This window comes from Cervus canadensis, chromosome 7, assembly GCF_019320065.1.
Source record: "Cervus canadensis isolate Bull #8, Minnesota chromosome 7, ASM1932006v1, whole genome shotgun sequence".
NCBI classification, from domain to species: Eukaryota; Metazoa; Chordata; class Mammalia; order Artiodactyla; family Cervidae; genus Cervus; species Cervus canadensis.
The window spans coordinates 41220561-41240091 of record NC_057392.1 but is presented as its reverse complement, the minus strand read 5'-3'; the positions used below and the strand labels follow the sequence as shown (position 1 = coordinate 41240091).

At 37.1% G+C, this 19531-nt stretch overlaps 1 protein-coding gene across 6 annotated transcripts in view; it reads right to left on the bottom strand.

The window, feature by feature from the left end:
- Nucleotides 1-3727: 3727 nt before the first annotated feature.
- Nucleotides 3728-19531, bottom strand: part of CFAP91 (cilia and flagella associated protein 91) — a 102743-nt gene continuing 86939 nt past the window's right edge. For 2 of the 6 annotated variants that reach the window (XM_043475002.1, XM_043475003.1), the window contains one exon: nt 3730-5800. The gene's annotated coding sequence lies outside the window, so the exon portion shown is untranslated. Of the gene's footprint in view, nt 5801-19531 lie in introns of all 6 variants that reach the window. The other 4 variants (XM_043474998.1, XM_043475001.1, XR_006270563.1 and 1 more) reach the window with 3 other exon arrangements.

The following is a 19531-nucleotide window of genomic DNA, read 5'->3' as shown; positions in this document are numbered from 1 at the left end:
TTCAGTACTCCTGCCTGGAAAATTCCAAGGATGGAGGAGCCTGGTGGGCTACAGTCCATGGGGTCGCAAAAAGAATCCACCTGAAATGCAGAAGATGCAGATTTGATCCCTGGGACGGGAAGAAACCCTGGAGAAGGGAATAGCAACCCATTTCAGTATTCTTACCTGGGAAATCCTGTGGACAGAAGAGCCTAGTGGACTACACAGTCCACGGGGTCATGAAAGAGTTGGACATGACTCAGTGACTCAACAACAATAGTTGAGTTTAGGTGTACTATTTTGTTTTTTGTTTTCTATTCATCCCACCAGTGTTGTGGTCTTGTTTTTCCATTCTTTCCCACATCTGGGTTAATTTTCGGTATTCCTAGTCACCCTAATGATGCATGGAGAACTCGTCTTAACCCTTCTGTGATTTCTTTCATTTAATTTCTGGTTGGTCTGCTACTCATCCCAACTGAGACTACATCTTTGAGCTAACACAGCTGTGGGTTTTTCCTGTTCATTTATTACCAAGTTCACTAATTCTCATATGAAGTCACAAGATTTCACCCCCACTGCCTACCCTAAATCTAAGTCTTCCAAGTCTGGCACCGAAAGCTGCTGGGTTAGAAGACTACCATTTTGCTGACTGAGCTAGGTGAGGGGTTGGGGGTGGGGTGGGGTGGGTACTAGACTTAAGCTATTCTTACTTGAATCTTCAGCAGGTTTTCAATTTTTTGTCCATCTCTGGTAGATTTCTACCACCCTAAAATAGGTGCTTTTGACAGTTTTGTCCAGTCATATATATATATATATATATATATATATTTTTTTTTTTTTTAGTAAAGTGGATTGCTGACCTCTTCTTTCTGTCATAATTGGAAGCTGACTGTAATTGTTTTACTATAATGTATTTAACCTTTATTTAAAATAAAAATGGTGAGAATATCTCTGCATCTTCTCTAAATCCTCTATTGGAGGTTTCTCAGGTTGTTGAATGCTGTTTGTGCAAGGATAAATGGGATAAGTCCCTTTCAGGATATAATACAGAGATCCCTTACTCCTTTTATGACTTTCCTGATTTCTTGATAGTATTCACCAGTTGAATCATAAAAAGTTAAATATTATTTACTTGAAATTAATGTTATAAATTACGTTTTTAAAAACTCATACCATAAAATACCAGGTCATCATAAATGCTTCCCAAAACCACACAAATGTTTGCTTTGGGCTTCCCTGATAGCTCAATTGGTAAAGAACCTGCCTGCAATGCAGGAGATCCAGTTTGATTCCTGGGTCAGGAAGATCCACTGGAGGAGGGATAAGCTACCCACTCCAGTATTCTTGGGCTTCCCTTGTGGCTCAGCTGGTAAAGAATCTACCTGCAATATGGGAGACCTAGGTTGGGGAAATCCCCTAGAAAGGGAAAGGCTACCCACACCAGTATTCTGGCCTGGAGAATTCCATGAACTATATAGCCCATGGGGTCGGAGAGTCAGACACAACTGAGTGACTTTCACGACCTAATACTCACAAACCTTAGGTATGAAGAACTTCATGCAGTAAATGCTTATTGAGAGATTAGTAATGTGCCAGAGATTGTGTCAGGCACCAGGATATAAACAGATGAACATATGAGATACAGCTCCTGCCCTCCCCTTCAAAATATCATTGAAACCTGTACTGAAGACATGTCTTCCATGGTAAATCTCTCTGAATGGTAAATGCTTGGGGAGGGACAGTGTCTTTGGGAAAGTCTTCTCCAATTCTAAACCTTGAATGCACATCAGATCACTTAGAAAGATTTTTTTTTTTTGTAAAGATACCCCTGACTTGCTCCTTTTCTAAAGATCTATCTTAATTGGTCTAGAGGGAGGCTGAAGAGCCAATTTTTTAAAGGATTCAGATGATTTTAACATGCAGCCACAGTTGAGAACTGGCCCTTGTTCCCAGTTTTCTTAATATTTGATACCTACAATAAAAGATCTTATCTTCTTGGGCTCCAAAATCACTGCAGATGGTGACTGCAGTCATAAAATTTAAAGACACTTGCTCCTTGGAAGAAAAACTATGACCAACTTAGACAGCATATTAAAAAGCATTACTTTGCCGACAAAAGTCTGTCTAGTCAAGGCTATGGTTTCTTCAGTAGTCATGTATGGATGTGAGAGTTGACTATAAAGAAAGCTGAGCACTGAAGTATGGTGAAGTGTTTTGAAGTGTGGTGTTGGAGAAGACTCTTGAGAGTCCCTTAGACTACAAGGAGATCCAACCAGTCCATCCTAAGGGAAATCAGTCCTGAATATTCATTGGAAGTGCTGAAGCTGAAGCTCCAATACTTTAGCTACCTGATGAGAAGAACTGACTCCTTAGAAAAACCCAATGCTGGGAAAGATAGAAGGCAGGAGGAGAAGGGGATGACAGGATGAGATGGTTGGATGACATCACCAACTCGATGGACATGAGTTTGAGCAAGCTGTAGGAGATGGTGAAGCACAGGGAAGTCTGGCGTGCTGCATTGCATGGGGTCACAGAGTTGGACACGACTGAGCAACTGAACTGAATAAAGATACCTCCTTCAATGGTTTTAGTTTTCTGGGAAATTCTTCTGTTGTCTGGTAGTGGGGGATCCCTTATTGTCAACACTTTAAGATTCTACAGAACATGGGGCACTCACTCCTCCCCCTTCCCCACTTAGGACAGCCTGTCTGTATTCTCTCTCTTACTCTTCTTCAAGTGAAATGGAGAAACTCATCTGATTGGTTAGAGACTGAAATCTACTAGCTTACTTTCCAGGTATGCTTACTGCATAAAAGCACTCCAAGTCTTAGTAGATGCAACTCTACTCCCAGGTGGGTACCAGGATCTAGAATTAAGAGGGACAAGAGTTAGTAGTGGGAGCTGCCCTAAACTAATATATACTCAGAATTCAATTTGTCTGAGAGCTCTGTGCTTCAGGAATTTGGACTCCCCAACAATTTCGTGCCAACAGTTTCTCATCCCCAAAAGATCCTTTACTCACACTACAAACTTCTTTCTTGGACTGTACCTTGTCTATTTTTAAGCATTTTGGAGAGAGGCAATGCCTTTGTCAAGAAGCACACGGATTCGCTGTAACTAATTGTGCTTCCATGCAAAAACCATTTCCTATCTCAGAAATTGGTTTGTTGTGATTGTACATCACTACTTACTGTACTAGTGTGGCAGCCCTAACCTACTTCATGGCTCCAGCTGTCATGATCCCATGATTTTTTTTTTTTTAATTCTAATTTTTTTTCCATTTATTTTTATTAGTCGGAGGCTAATTACTTTACAATATTGTAGTGGTTTTTGCCATACATTGACATGAATCAGCCATGGATTTACATGTGTTCCCCATCCCAATCCCCCCTCCCGCCTCCCTCCCCATCCCATCCCTCTGGGTCTTCCCAGTGCACCAGCCCTGAGTACCTGTCTCATGCATCCAACCTGGGCTGGTGATCTGTTTCACCCTTGATAGTATACTTGTTTCAATGCTGTTCTCTCAGAATATCTCACCCTCGCCTTCTCCCATAGAGTCTAAAAATCTGTTCTGTACATCTGTGTCTCTTTATCTGTTTTGCATATAGGGTTATCGTTACCATCTTTTTAAATTCCATATATATGCGTTAGTATACTGTATTGGTGTTTATCTTTCTGGCTTACTTCACTCTGTATAATGAGCTCCATCCATCTCATAAGAACTGATTCAAATGAATTATTTTTAATGGCTGAGTAATATTCCATTCACAGCGCTTTAAACACAAGGTTTGCTCATCACTCAGGATATTTTGTTTCCAAGAGCAAAGACTAAGGTGGGGTGTTTCCACTCAAGTCATTAAAAACAGAGTTGCCAGTATCAGGAAAAAGCTTTCCTTTCTTAGTAAATTTCAATTAGCTAATGAGGATTTGTAATATCTTATAGGTTTTTTTCTTGTCTAAACACAAAGCTTAGTTTAGAAGATAATATAAGGATAAAGATTTTTTAGAAAATATTCTATTGTAAGTTTCATTTTATGTTCTTTATTATAAGCTGCTTAAATCCTTTATTAAAGTAGGCATTGATTTTATAGTTCACTGTGGCATAGCAAGGGTGGGCAAACTATGGCTCAGGAACCAAATCTGGCCTGCCAGTTTTTGTATAAAAAGCTTATTTTTGGAATACAGCAGTGTTCATTCATTTGTTACCCTTTTTTGTCCTAAAATGGCAGAGTTGAGTAGTTGCAACAGAGACCATCTTCCCTGCAAAGTCTACTGGCTCTTTATGGAAAGTCTCATGTTCCCTGCGGTACCACATTCTTCCTCCCATGTTCTCTCCCATCATCCAACTCATGTCTTCTCATTTTGTCTTCCTGATTTTTCATTTCAAAAGTGAATAATACCTTTACCTAGTTAATGTCAGCATTAAAATTTTTTTTTTTATTTGGCTGCACCAGATCTTAGTTGTGACACGTGGAATCTTTCATCGTGGCATGTGAACCTTTTAGTTTCACCATGTGGGATCTAGTTCCCTGACCAGGAATTGAACTCAGGCCCCCTGCATTGGGAGTGTGGAGTCTTAGCCACTGGACCACCAGGAAAGACACAGGGTTAGCATTTTTAAAGGAACAAAATAAAATTCAATTGCCGCTTAATTGTACACTACTTTTCTGTTGATCAGTGATCCTCAAGGCAAACAAAACAAAAAAATTAAAATGTTGCCCCAGTCATAGTTTTCCTCGGATAAGGTAAAACTCTTTCAGGTTTGTATGATCATGTATTTTTTTCAGCTGAGAAAAATTTTTATTATAACTTTGATTGTTTCTGTTTTGGTTTCTTCTTTAAGAATTCTAGTTGCTTGTAGGACTGGTCATTCAGGGCTAACCTCTGTTCTTATTAATGCTTGCTTCAGTTTTCTAAGGGGCCATTTCTTTTTGCATCCTGTTAAAAACACCAAACAGATAGTCTGAAGCTTTTCTTGTTTCCATAGTAAGATATTTTCTAAGATAGGCTTTTTATTCTGTGTTCACATAACATACACTTTCTTTTGTAAGTTCTTTACATGAGTCCCATGTTGATTTTTTTGTTGACGCTTTTGGTTATTTATTATTTTTCCTATTTTCTGATCTTTAAATGAGGAGAGATCCATTTAACCCCGACTCTTGTCAGCATGTGGGATGGGCAGATAGTTCTCCAGCAGCACCCTCTCCATGGGTGTTTCATGAATACACTTCTCAGAGTTAAAGCTCAATGGTAACTTGACATGACATCGCATGGATAGACTAGGGCTTATTTTTCTGTTTCTCTGTAGACAAATGTTTGGATTTCCAGTTCTGAGCCAGCATAAATAGAACTGCTACGGCAGTCTTGTCACACCTGTTAGTGCACATACTCTGCATTTCTACTGGACAGTGAAATGCTGGGTCATGGGATTGCATATTTTCAACCTTAACAGATAATGCCAATACACTCTGAACAGCAAACCAAAACCACTTAAGAAATATTCAGTAACATTTTTTTTTACTGATTTATATTTGACTCAACAAGCCAGTATATCTTTGTAGTGAACGAAATGTTGAAATGAGACATGAGAAAATTTTCTCTTTAGGTAGAGCATCTAGGAAATACCAGAGAGAATAAAGCTCCTTCATTTGATTGTTATTACTGAAAATCACGTTAAATCCTTGGGAGTTTAAAGAAAAGAAATCTGTTTCCTCATGCATCACACACTGACAAGCCCCAAGAGCTGCACATCTTGGAAGAAGGGCAGACAACTGGAATTCTCTATGATGATTTGTACAGCTTCTCTTTAAAAGATCATAGTCTGTTAAAAAAAAAAAACAAACACACAGATGTTTATGATTATGTCATCTTTCTAGAAACACACATCCGAAAAATTACTGTGATACAATTACAGAGTCCAGACATAGCTCAGTTCTGCTGCTTTTGGGCCCCATGATCCAAACATTTCCTAACTCACAGGGTCTCAGTTTCTAAATTCTAGCACTTAAAGAAACTTTACATTAACTGGGTTATAACTGAAAAATTAATACATACACATTGTAAAAAAAATTGAGACTACAAAAGGACAGAAACGTGAGGAAAGTAAGCCTCTTTCCCTTCAGTCTGACCTCCAGTCCTCAGTTTACATGCCCAGTTATAGTTGCTTACCAAGATCTTGTTGATCTTTCCAGGATTATTCTGTGTATTTGCAGGCATAATACATCTATGTACATGTTTGTATATATACATAGATATTTCTAACTTTTAACCATAGAATATGATACATAAAGGAAAGTATAAAAAAAATCAATGTGCAACTTAATGAATAAATGTGTATTACTAATCTCTGTAGGTATCACCCAGGTCAATAAATCCCATAAGCTCCCACTGAGTCCCAATCACAACCCTCTCCCTGTCCTCTAAAAATAATCACTATTCTGCAATACAGTAGTTTAGTGCTGATGTTGATCTTGATAGAGTCTCATACTGTAGATTTCTCTTAATTTGGCTTTTTTCAATTCTTATTATATTTTTGAGATTCATCCATGTGTTTATATTTAGTTCTTCATTCTTTTTATCTGCTGTAGAATAGGAATTAACAGACTTTTTCTTCAAAGGGCCTGACAGTAAATATTTTAGACTTTATGAGCCAAAATACAAAAGTGCGCATATTATGTAGGTACTAAAATAACAAGAAAGAAAACAAACTCATTGACAAAACTCAAAAGGTAGTAATAATAATTGACTACAGGGTTTTTTTTGCAATACAAGTCTCCTGAAGAAAAGAATGAAACTCTTATTTAGGGAACACCATTTTGATTAATTGGGGTTCAGATATTAAAACTGACTGCAGATGATCATCTGTTACTGGTGATGTGCAATGAGACTTTCCCCTATTTCAGTTTTGAAAATGTTTTTTAGACAAATATATATCACTTATATGTGGAATCTAATAAACAGTACAAATGAACTTATTTACAAAACAGAAATAGACTCACAGACATAGGAAAGAAACTTAACCAAAGAGGAAAAGGGCAAAGGAGGGATTAATTAGGAACGTGTGATTAATAGACACACACTACCATATATAAATAAACAACAAGGATTTGCTGTGTAGCCAGGGAACTACATTCAGTAGCTTGCAATAACATATAACGGAAAACAATTTTAAAGCCAAATCCTTTTGCTGTACACTTGAAACTAACACAGTGCGTAAATCAACTGTATTTCAATTTCAGAAAAGTCTTTCACAGACAGGTGCTGGCAATTCTGATCTCAAGCCATAAACATATGCTTTTTTAAAAAAAATAATTTTTATTTATTTTTGACTGTGCTGGGTCTTCACTACTATGTGGGCTTTTCTCTAGTTTCAGAGAGCAACGGATACTCTACTTTTGGTGTGTGGGTTTCTCATTACCATGGCTTCTGTTGTGGAGAACAGACTCTAGAGCGTGCAGGCTTCAGTAGTTGTGGCATGTGGGCTCAGCAGTTTTGGCTCCCAGGCTCAGTAATTGTGTATGAGCTTTATCTTCCTGGATCAGAGATTGAACTCTGTCTCCATTAGCAAGCAGACTCCTTATCACTGAGCCACCAGGGAAGCCCCAAGCATATACTTTTAATTGTGCATATTTATTGCCTGGAAGGCACTTATAGAATTTCAATAGCTTCTTCTCTCGATATTTAATGCCTTTTAGCATGTCATTACAATGTAGATTAATCACTTCCCATTGAAGGTTATAATGCTTCCATTATACACACTTAAATAACTTTGATATATGGAAATTTCCTTTGCACTTGTTTCAAGGTTCAAAAAGTGTTTCTGGAATTATAGTTTAAGTTCAGAAAATACATTCACTGCAAATATGCATGGGAATAGAGACCTTATTTTTTTAGCTTTGGCAGCAAGGGAAGTATATAAAGTAGCTTACCATTATTTGTGATTCAGACAATGTTAGTTGCCACTGAAATGACTTTACCATAGTATAAATTCTGCATATAAGCTCTGTGTTACTTTGTAATTTTAGGTTGGATTCATAAAAAAAAATACTACCAAGTCTGCAGCAAAAGCTGATTCCAAAGTCACTCACTATTCCATGATAGTGGTTGAGGGTAGCTTTCTTACTTAGAAAAATCTCAATCTTGTTTTGAGTTCAAAAAAATCACACTACAGTGTTACCATTGCTAAGCCATCGAACATCAAAGTCATAGGGCAATTTAAGATATTCTGCTATTTCTGACCAAAGAAAAAATCATGGAACATGGAATTAACAATGATTAAATCCTCAAGACTGTGTGAGGATCACATTAACACAGCTAGGTAAATAACACATGATAGATTCAAACTTTTTTCCATTAGTAAAAGAGTTGTCTACCAAAACCCTAAAGCTCTGGGGGAAAATCGGCCTTACATTTGGGGCTTCTCTAGATTCCAGTCCATACTCCCCCCGCCCCCACCATAGACTCTTTAAAAGCCTTGCTGGTTTCTGTTTCCCCTAGTAAAGTCTTATGCCTAGACATTACCAATGCCCCAAGGGGGAAAAAAATGGCCAGTGATCACAGATCACTTAGGAAGAACTCTTTCCTATCTACCCTTTAGTTCATTGAGTCCCCTTTATTTCCACAGTTCTTCCCTGTCTTTTAAAAATGACACTTAAAATATATCAATTATTTTTTCTAATTGTTGCAGGTACCTACTATATCCTTCCCAGCATCAGAAGATGTCTATTTTCTGTTAATTTAATTTCCTTCCTTTTACTTTTTTTGCATCTAATTTCTTTTTCTAACTTCTAAAAAAGGATACTTAATCTTATTTTCATCTTTTCTGTTCTAATAAACGCCTTTAAGCCTACAAATTTCCTTCTAAGCATCACATAAGCAGCATTTCACAAACTGGATATTTACATAGCATTTTTGTCATTTTTCAGCTCAAAATATTTTCTAGTTTCTGTTATACTTCCTTTGAACTGATTATTTACATTTGCATTTCTTAATTTCCAAACATATTACAATTATCTTGTCATTGGTTTCTAGTTTCATTGCCTTTTTTTATCAGAGGACACATGGGCATGATTTCAACTCTTTGAAATGGTTGATACTTGTTTTATGACACAGTATATAATCAGTTTTTGCAAATGTTCTATGCGTGCTTAAAAATAATATGCATCCTGGAGTTGTTGGGTATAGTATTCTAAAATGCCCATTTAAGTTTCTTAACTATGTATCTCAAATCTTCCATTTTTTAATGTTTTTTTTCCTCTGCTCAGTGTATCAGTCCCTGATACAGATTAACATTTCCTAGAATCATGTTGTTGTTCAGTCGTTCAGTCATGTGACTCTTTGTGACCCAGTGCACTGTAGCACACCAAGCTTTCTTGTTCACCATCTCCTGGAGCCTACTCAAACTCATGTCCACTGAGTCGGTGATACCATTGAATCATCTCATCCTGTTGTCCCCTTCTCTTCCCACCTTCAATCTTTCCCAGTATCAGGGTCTTTTCCAGTGAGTCAGCTCTTTGCATCAGGTGGCCAAAGTATTGGAGCTTCAACTTCAGCATCAGTCCTTCCAATGAATATTCAGGGTTGATTTCTTTTAGGATTGACTGGTTTGATCTCCTTGCAGTCCAAGGGATTCTCAAGAGTCTTCTCCAACACCACACTTAAAAGCATTAATTCTTCAGCACTCAGCCTTCACATCCATACATGACTACTAGAAAAACCATAGCTTTGACCAGATGGACCTTTGTTGGCAAAGTGATGTCTCTGCTTTTTAATATGCTTTCTAGGTTCTCCACATCCTCTCCAACATTGTTTTTTTTTTTTTTTTAGATCTTCATAGAACCATTCAACTTCAGCTTCTTCAGCATTAGTGGTTGGGGCATAGACTTGGATTACTGTGATAATGAATGGTTTGCCCTGGAAATGAACAGAGATCATTCTGTTGTTTTTGTGATTACACCCAAGTATTGCATTTTGGACTCTTTTGTTGACTATGAGGGCTATTCCGTTTCTTTTAAGGGATTCTTGCCTACAGTAGTAGATGTAACAGTCATTTGAATTAAATCCTCACATTCCCGTCCATTTTAGTTCACTGATTCCTAAAATGTCGATGTTTACTCTTTCCATCTCCTGTTTGATTACTTCCAACTTACCTTGATCCATGGCTAACATTCTGGGTTCCTGCGCAGTATTGCTCTTTACAGCATCGGACTTCGCTTCCACCACCAGACACATCCACAGCTGGGCGCTGTTTCCGCTTTGGCTCAGCCGCTTCATTCCTTCTGGAGCTATTTCTCGGCTCTTCTCCAGTAGCATATTGAGAACTACTGACCTGGGGAGTTCATTTTTCAATGTCCTATCTTTTTGCCTTTTCATACTGTTCATGGGGTTCTCAGGGCAAGAATGCTGACGTGGTTTGCCATTCCCTTCTCCAGTGGACCACATTTTGTCAGAACTCTCCACCATGGCCCGTCTGTCTTGGGTGGCCCTACACAGCATAGCTTATAGTTTCATTGAGTTAGACAAGGCTGTGATCCATGTGATTAGTTTGGTTAATTTTCTGTGATTGTGGTTTTCATTCTGCCTGCCCTCTGACAGATGAGGATAAGAGGCTTACAGAAGCTTCCTGATGGGAGGGTCTGGCTGGAAAACTGGGTCTTACTCTGGTGGGCAAGGCCACTCTCAGTAAACCTTTAATCCAGTTTTCTGCTATGGGTGGGACTGTGCTCCCTCCCTGTAGTTTGGCCTCCTCCAAAAAAGCCATGTTACTAGATATATTAAAATTGTGAATCACTTTGCCTTCTCAGTGAATTAAACCTGAAGTGTTCTTCTTTTGCTCTAATAAGTGCTTTCTGGCTTAAAACCTCATTTGTTATTAACATAGTTACATCAGCTTTCTTGTGGATGATGTTTTCATGGTATCTTTTACTCTTTTTGTAACCATTCTGAGTATTTAGACTTTATATATATCTCATAAAATTTTAGGTATACAATTGAGTTTTTTTAATTCAGTCTGACAAATTCTGATTTTGAGCATTTAATTCAGTCTGACAAATTCTGATTTTGAGCATTTAGTCTATCTACATTTAGTGTAATTAATGACAAATCAGTGATAAACACCTATCATTTTATTCAGTGCTTTTTATTGGTTCTGTTTCCTTTTTCTCTCCTTTCTGTCCTCCTTTTGTATTGAATGTTTTTTGTTTATTCCATTTTCTTCTATTGGTTTAAACGTCACACATGTTTTCAGTATCCTTTAGGAGTTACCCTAAAGGATACAAAATGTTTCCTTATCAGTCATAATGTTAGATGATACTATTATCCTCCTAGACAAAGCAAGTGCCTTAGGACAATTAAATCCATCTATGCCCTTTCTAACTTACATATTGCTATTGTTGTATAACTGAGTTGCTGCCATTGTTGCTGTTTATTATTATTGTTATATGCAGTCAATACATATTTATCCATATGTTAATCCTTCATTTATCTCCAGCTTTCCAATTTTCCTTCTGCTTAAAGAACATCTCATAGTGACAAATTTTCTATTTCATTTATCTGAAAATGTCTTTTTACTGTCATTCTCAAAGAATATTTTTGCAAGGTATACAATTCTACTTTATTAATACTATTTAAGCATACTGAATATATCATCCCAATATTTTCTGTTTTTGTTTCTGGTGAGAAGTTAACTGTCAGCATAACTGTTGCTCTTCTGAAGGTAATTCATCTTCTCTTTCTCAACACTTTTAAGATTTCTTTTCAGTAGTCATATTAAAATGCATATAGATATAGATTTCTTTTTGTCTACTCGGGGTTAAGAAGCCTTCTAAACATTGACTTTTATCAGTTTCAAAAAATTCATATTTTATATAATTTCCCAACAATATCTTGTTAGAAGTCAAAGTTCTTGAATCAGTAGTCCACGCCTACTATCCTTTTGTCCCTTCCTAAGGATTAAGTTATCCTACCTCTATCCTCTTCTGCAGTTTCCAACTCTTTGGCTCTCTGATCCTTTCTACATAAATTATTCTGATCTTCTACTTTGCTAGTTTTTTCTTCAGCTGTATATATCCTGCTCTTTGAGTTTCTCATGTTGACTGCTCTATTTTTAAATTCTAGAATTTCTACTTTCTTCAAAATCTGCTATATATTGTTTTTCTAAGTCATTTCTTGTTCTCTTAAAATTTTCAATATTGACTTTCATTTCTTTGAACATACTAAGTGCCTTAGCTCAGGATGCCAGAACAAAATACCTTAAACTAGGTAGCTTAAATAGCAGAAATATATTTTCTTTTTCTTTCCTTTTTTAAGTGAGAACGCTTAGTATTTACTCTCTTAAAATTTTTCATATGTAACAAACAGCAATGTTGATTACATTTATCACGTTTATTTTATCCCTGGTACTTATTTATCTCATAACTGAAAGTTTATACCTTTTGATTGCATTTGTCCGATTTCCCCTTTTCCTACTACACCTCTGGTAACCACAAATCTGATCTTTTTCTGAGTTTGTTTTTAAAGTATACTTGACCTTAAATTATGTTAGTTCCAGTTACACAACAAAGTGATTCTATTTTTTTATACATGTCAAAATGATCAGTATGATAAGTCTGGTTATGATCTGTCACCATGCAAAGATATAACATAATTATTGACTATATTCTCCAAACTGTATATTTCATACCCGTGACTCATTTATTTTGCAGCTAGAAGTTTGTACCTCTTATCTCCCTCACCTATTTCTCTCTCCCACCCACCCCTTCCCTTCTGGAAACCATGGCAACCACCTGTTTGTCTCTCTAGCTATGACACTGTTTCTATATGGTTATATTTTCTGTTTCCTTTTGTTTTTTAGATTTCATATGTAAGTGAAATCAGACATTATTTGTCTTTCTCTGTATGATTTATTTCACTTAGCATAATAGTCTCTGGTTCCATACATGTTGTCACAAATAGCAAAGTTTCCTTCTTTCTTATGAGTAATATTCCTCTGTGTGTATTTACCACATCTTTATTCATTCATTTACTAATGGGTACTTATGTTACTTCTATATCTTAACAATTGTAAATAATGCTGCTATGAAAATAGGGGTACACATACCTTTCCTAATTATTGTTTTCATTTTCTTTGGATAAATACCAGCAATGGAATTGCTGGATCATACAGTTGTCTATTTTTAATTTTTTTAGGAATCTCCATACTGTTTTGCATAGTGGCTGTACCAATTGACATTCTTGCTGACTGTGCATGAGATTCTCTTTTCTCTACAACCTCTCCAACACTTGTTATTCGTGGTCTTTTTGATAACAGCCATTCTGACAAATGTGAGATATAATGTGATATCTCACTGCGGTTTTGATTTGCATTTCTCTGATTATTGATGTTGAGGATCTTTTCATGTGCCTGCTGGCCATCTGTGTGTCGTTTTTGGAAAATCTACTCAGGTCCTCTATTATTTTTTTTTTGAAGTTGAGTTATGTGAGTTCTTCATATGTATTGGATATTAACCCCTTATATATATGTAAATATATATTTATAAATTTGCAAATGTCTGGCAAATATGTATAAATTTGCAAATGTCTTTGCCCATTCAGTATGTGGCCTTTTCATTTTGTTGGTAATTTCTTTAACTGATGAAAAGATTTTTAGTTTGATGTGATCCTATTTATTTATTTTTGCTTTGGTTCCCTTGCGCCTCTCTCTCTCTTTTTATATATATATAAAATTAAGGTCAGTGCCAAAGAGCATCCTGCTTATGTTTTCTTCTAGAAGTTTTATGGTTTCAGGTCTTAAATTTATTTTTGTTCATGGTGTGAGGAAGTAGTCCAGTTTCTTTTCCGTGTAGCTGTCTTGTTTCCCCAACACCGTTTATTGAAAAAGCTGCGTTTTCCCCATTATATAGTCTTGCCTCCTTTGTTGTAGATTAATTGCCCATATAAGTGTAGATTTACTGGGCTCTCTGTTCTTTTCCATTGATCTATGTGTCCATTTTTATGCCAGTACTATACAGTTTTGATACTGTAGCCCTGTAGTATAGTTTGAAATCAGGGTGTATGATACCTCCAGCTTTATTCTTCTCAAGATTGTTTTAGTTATTAGAAATTTATTTTCTCACAGTTCTGGAGGGCTGAAGTCCAAGATCAGGTGCCAGCATGATCAATTTCTGGAGAGAACTCTCTTCAAGGTTTGTAGATGGCTTTTGTCTTGCTATGTCCCATCTAATTCTATCTCACGGCGGTCCTCATTTCCAAATGACATCATATAGGAGGTTAGGGCTTCAACATACAAATTTTGGGAGGACACAGTTCACCGTATTGCATTCCACCAAAGCCTCCTGAAATCATGTTCTTTTCACATGCAGGATACATTCGTTCCATCTCAACAGCCCCCAAAGTCTTAACTCATTCAGGCACCAATTCTAAGGTCTGAAATCCAAATTCTCATCTAAATCAGAAATGGGTGAGACTCAAAGGTATGATTCTTCCAGAGGCAATATTCCTCTCCAGCTGTGAACCAGATACATTATGCGACAGGCATAGGAAAGATATTCCCATTCCAAAAAGGAGGAATCAGAAGGAAAAAAGGAATAATGGGTCCCAAGCAAATCCAAGGCCTAGCTAGACAAATTCTATTGAATCTTAAAGCTTGAGCTTAATTCCCTTTGGTGCAATGTCCTGCCTTCTAGGTCCACTAGGATGGCAGCATTACTCCATGGCTCTGGGAGTGGCCCCACCCCTCCAGCTCTGCTGTCCCCCATCTCCATGGCCACTTTGGGGATCCAGGTAGGATGCCATAGGCAGTCCTGCCCTTCAGTTCTGGGCAGAGGCCATCTGACCTGTTGAAACTGAAGCGGTGGTTGATAAGCTCTGAATCGCTTTCTGTATTAGTTTTTGCTCTTCTTAAATAACGGTGCACATTTGCAGCATAATGGCTCTATTGTATAATCCTGTCAAACCCAACAAGTCTGACAGCCTTCCTTCATTTTATAGTGTATCCATTCCTTCATTGCAAACTGGCAGTGTTCCTACTCTTAAAATTCCATGGACTCTTTATTATATAGCTGTTCAGCTACACCCTTAGAATTCTTTTTCAGAATGGACTTTCTCACTTTTTGAAATATGGCTAGGCTGAGAATTTTCCAAATCTACAAATCCTTGTGTTTTTTTGCTTAAGAATTCCTTCTCCAGTTTCTCTCTCTCCTTTCATATTTTACCATAAAAGCAGTCAGAAGGAGCCAAATTGCTCCTTCAACACTTTGCATAGACATCTTCTCAGCTAAATATCCAGTTTCATTGCTTAGAAGTTCTATCTTCCACAAAACACTAGAACACCAAGTTCTTTGCCACTTTATAATGTGGATTGCCCTTCCTCCAATTTCCAGTAACACATTCCACATTTCCATCTAAGACCTCGCCAGAATTGCCCTTAACATCCATATTCCCAACATGCACTTCAAAAATCTTCCCATCTCTACACACTGTCTAGTTCCAAAGTTGCTTCCACACATTTAGGTATTGTTACAGCAGCTTCACTCTTGGTACCAAAATCTGTCTTGGCTTGGACTGCCATAACAAAATACCATGCACTGGGTGGTTTAAACAACAAAAATGTATTTTCTCACAATTCTGGAGGCTAGAAGTGTATAGCAGTAAGCACAGTTATTCTACAGTCTGTGTCTAATAATTCCAATTTTAGGTCCCTTTAGGTTTGTTTCTATTATCTGTACTTTCTGCTACTTGTTCAAGTTGTCATGTACCTGTATATCCTTGTATTTGGAACTTGTTCATGAAAAATTCTGAAAATAAATTGAGGTCTAGGATGATGCCAACTTTCTCCAAGAAGAATTTAAGTTTTGTTTCTGACAATTTCTTTGAGGCAACGGGAATCAAGGATCTTTTAAATTCATTTTGTGCAACTGAAGGTTTTGGGGATCATTTGGGTGATTAGAAGCTAACTTGTAGTCTATTCAAGGATGGTTACTTCTAATGAACACTTTCTACTAGGGCACAGCCTTGTGGAGTCCCAGCCTAAATGGAGGATGTTCACCAGGGTCTCAACCTTGACTCCAGTTTTTGTCCCTCTGGTCTTATAAAGCTTGTGAAAGCACTGCTCAGCTTTTCAGCCACCTACTATGAGAATAATTATTAATCTTATTAAATTTGCATGTAGAAATAGTGAATACTCTAACATTAAGGCTGATTTACTATTTAAATTTATTTTATATTGGAGTATAGTTGCTTAACAATGTTGTGTACATTTCATGTGTTCAGCAAAGTGACTGAGTTATACATACCTGTGTATCTATTCTTTCTCAGATTCTTTTCCCATGAAGGTTTTTACAAATACTGAGCAGATTCCCTGTGCTATACAATAGGTCTTTGTTGGTTACCTATTTTAATACGGCAGTGTGTATATATATATGTCAATCTCAAACTCCCAATTTATCCCCCCCGCCCCCACCATTCCTCACTGAGAAGCATAACTTATTTTTTGATTGAGTTGTTTGAGTTTTTTGATATTGGGCTTCATGAGCTGGTTGTAAACTTTGGAAACATCCCTTTTTGGTCACAGTGCTTGCAAATATTTTCTCCCATTCTGTGGGTTGTCTTTTTGTTTTGTTTATGGTTTTCTTTGCTGTGCAAAAGCCTTTGAGTTTAATTTCCCATTTATCCATTTTTGTTTTTATTTCCTTTATTCTTCGAGATGGACTGAAAAAGTTATTCCTGTGATTTATGTCCGAGTATTCTGTCTGTGTTTTCCTCTGATTTTTTTTTTTTTTTGATTCAATGTAGGATATTAGGTTTTTTTTGTTTTTTTTTTAATTTATTTATTTTTTTCCAGTGGGTTTTGTCATACATTGATATGAATCAGCCATGGATTTACATGTATTCCCAATCCCTATCCCCCCTCCCACCTCCCTCTCCATCCGATTCCTCTGGGTCTTCCCAGTGCACCAGGCCGGAGCACTTGTCTCATGCATCCCACCTGGGCTGGTGATCTGTTTCACCATAGATAGCATACATGCTGTTCTTTTGAAACATCCCACCCTCACCTTCTCCCACAGAGTTCAAAAGTCTGTTCTGTATTTCTGTGTCTCTTTTTCTGTTTTGCATATAGGGTTATCGTTACCATCTTTCTAAATTCCATATATATGTGTTAGTATGCTGTAATGTTCTTTATCTTTCTGGCTTACTTCACTCTGTATAAGGGGCTCCAGTTTCATCCATCTCATTAGGACTGGTTCAAATGAAATCTTTTTAACGGCTGAGTAATATTCCATGGTGTATATGTACCACAGCTTCCTTATCCATTCATCTGCTGATGGGCATCTAGGTTGCTTCCATGTCCTGGCTATTATAAACAGTGCTGCGATGAACATTGGGGTGCACATGTCTCTTTCAGATCTGGTTTCCTCAGTGTGTATGCCCAGAAGTGGGATTGCTGGGTCATATGGCAGTTCTAATTCCAGTTTTTTAAGAAATCTCCACACTGTTCTCCATAGTGGCTGTACTAGTTTGCATTCCCACCAACAGTGTAAGAGGGTTCCCTTTTCTCCACACCCTCTCCAGCATTTATTGCTCGTAGACTTTTGGATAGCAGTCATTCTGACCAGTGTGAGATGGTACCTCATTGGGGTTTTGATTTGCATTTCTCTGATAATGAGTGATGTTGAGCATCTTTTCATGTGTTTGTTAGCCATCTGTATGTCTTCTTTGGAGAAATTTCTGTTTAGTTCTTTGGCCCATTTTTTGATTGGGTCATTTATTTTTCTGGAATTGAGCTGCAGGAGTTGCTTGTATATTTTTGAGATTAATCCTTTGTCTGTTTCTTCATTTGCTATTATTTTCTCCCAATCTGAGGGCTGTCTTTTCACCTTACTTATAGTTTCCTTTGTAGTGCAAAAGCTTCTAAGTTTCATTAGGTCCCATTTGTTTAGTTTTGCTTTTATTTCCAATATTCTGGGAGGTGGGTCATAGAGGATCTTGCTGTGATTTATGTCGGAGAGTGTTTTGCCTATGTTCTCCTCTAGGAGTTTTATAGTTTCTGGTCTTACATTTAGATCTTTAATCCATTTTGAGTTTATTTTTGTGTATGGTGTTAGAAAGTGTTCTAGTTTCATTCTTTTACAAGTGGTTGACCAGTTTTCCCAGCATCACTTGTTAAAGAGGTTGCCTTTTTTCCATTGTATATCCTTGCCTCCTTTGTCAAAGATAAGGTGTCCATAGGTTCGTGGATTTATCTCTGGGCTTTCTATTCTGTTCCATTGATCTATATTTCTGTCTTTGTGCCAGTACCATACTGTCTTGATGACTGTGGCTTTGTGGTAGAGTCTGAAGTCAGGCAGGTTGATTCCTCCAGTTCCATTCTTCTTTCTCAAGATTACTTTGGCTATTCGAGGTTTTTTGTATTTCCATACAAATTGTGAAATTATTTGTTCTAGTTCTGTGAAAAATACCATTGGTAGCTTGATAGGGATTGCATTGAATATATAGATTGCTTTGGGTAGAATAAGCCATTGTGACTAATATTGATCTTCCAATCCAATGAACAACGGTATGTTTCTCCTTCCATCTGTTGTGTCTCTTTGATTTCTTTTCATCAGTGTTTTATAGTTTTCTATGTATAGGTCTTTTGTTTCTTTAGGTAGATGTACTCCTAAGTATTTTATTCTTTTTGTTGCAATGGTGAATGGTATTGTTTCCTTAATTTCTCTTTCTGTTTTTCATTGTTAGTGTATAGGAATGCAAGGGATTTCTGTGTGTTAATTTTATATCCTGCAACTTTACTATATTCATTGATTAGCTCTAGTAATTTTCTGGTAGAGTCTTTAGGGTTTTCTATGTAGAGGATCATGTCATCTGCAAACAGCAAGAGTTTCACTTCTTCTTTTCCTATCTGGATTCCTTTTACTTCTTTTTCTGCTCTGATTGCTGTGGCCAAAACTTCCAAACACTATGTTGAATAGTAGTGGTGAGCAGTGGGCACCCTTGTCTTGTTCCTGATTTCAGGGGAAATGCTTTCAATTTTTCACCATTGAGGGTGATGCTTGCTGTGGGTTTGTCATATATAGCTTTTATTATGTTGAGGTATGTTCCTTCTATTCCTGCTTTTTGGAGAGTTTTATCATGAATGGGTGTTTGAATTTGGTCAAAGGCTTCTCTGCTGCATCTATTTGAGATAATCATGATGGTTTTATCTTCATATTTGTTAATGTGGTGTATTACATTGATTGATTTGCAGATATTGAAGAGTCCTTGCATTCTGGGATAAAGCCCAGTTGGTCATGATGTATGATTTTTTTAATATGTTGTTGGATTCTGTTTGCTAGAATTTTGTTAAGGATTTTTGCATCTATGTTCATCAGTGATATTGGCCTGTAGTTTTGTTTTTTTGTGGCATCTTTGTCTGGTTTTGGAATTAGGGTGATGGTGGCCTCATAGAATGAGTTTGGAAGTTTTCCTTCTGCAATTTTCTGGAAGAGTTTGAGTAAGATAGGTGTTAGCTCTTCTCTAAATTTTTGGTAGAATTCAGCTGTGAAGCCATCTGGTCCTGGGC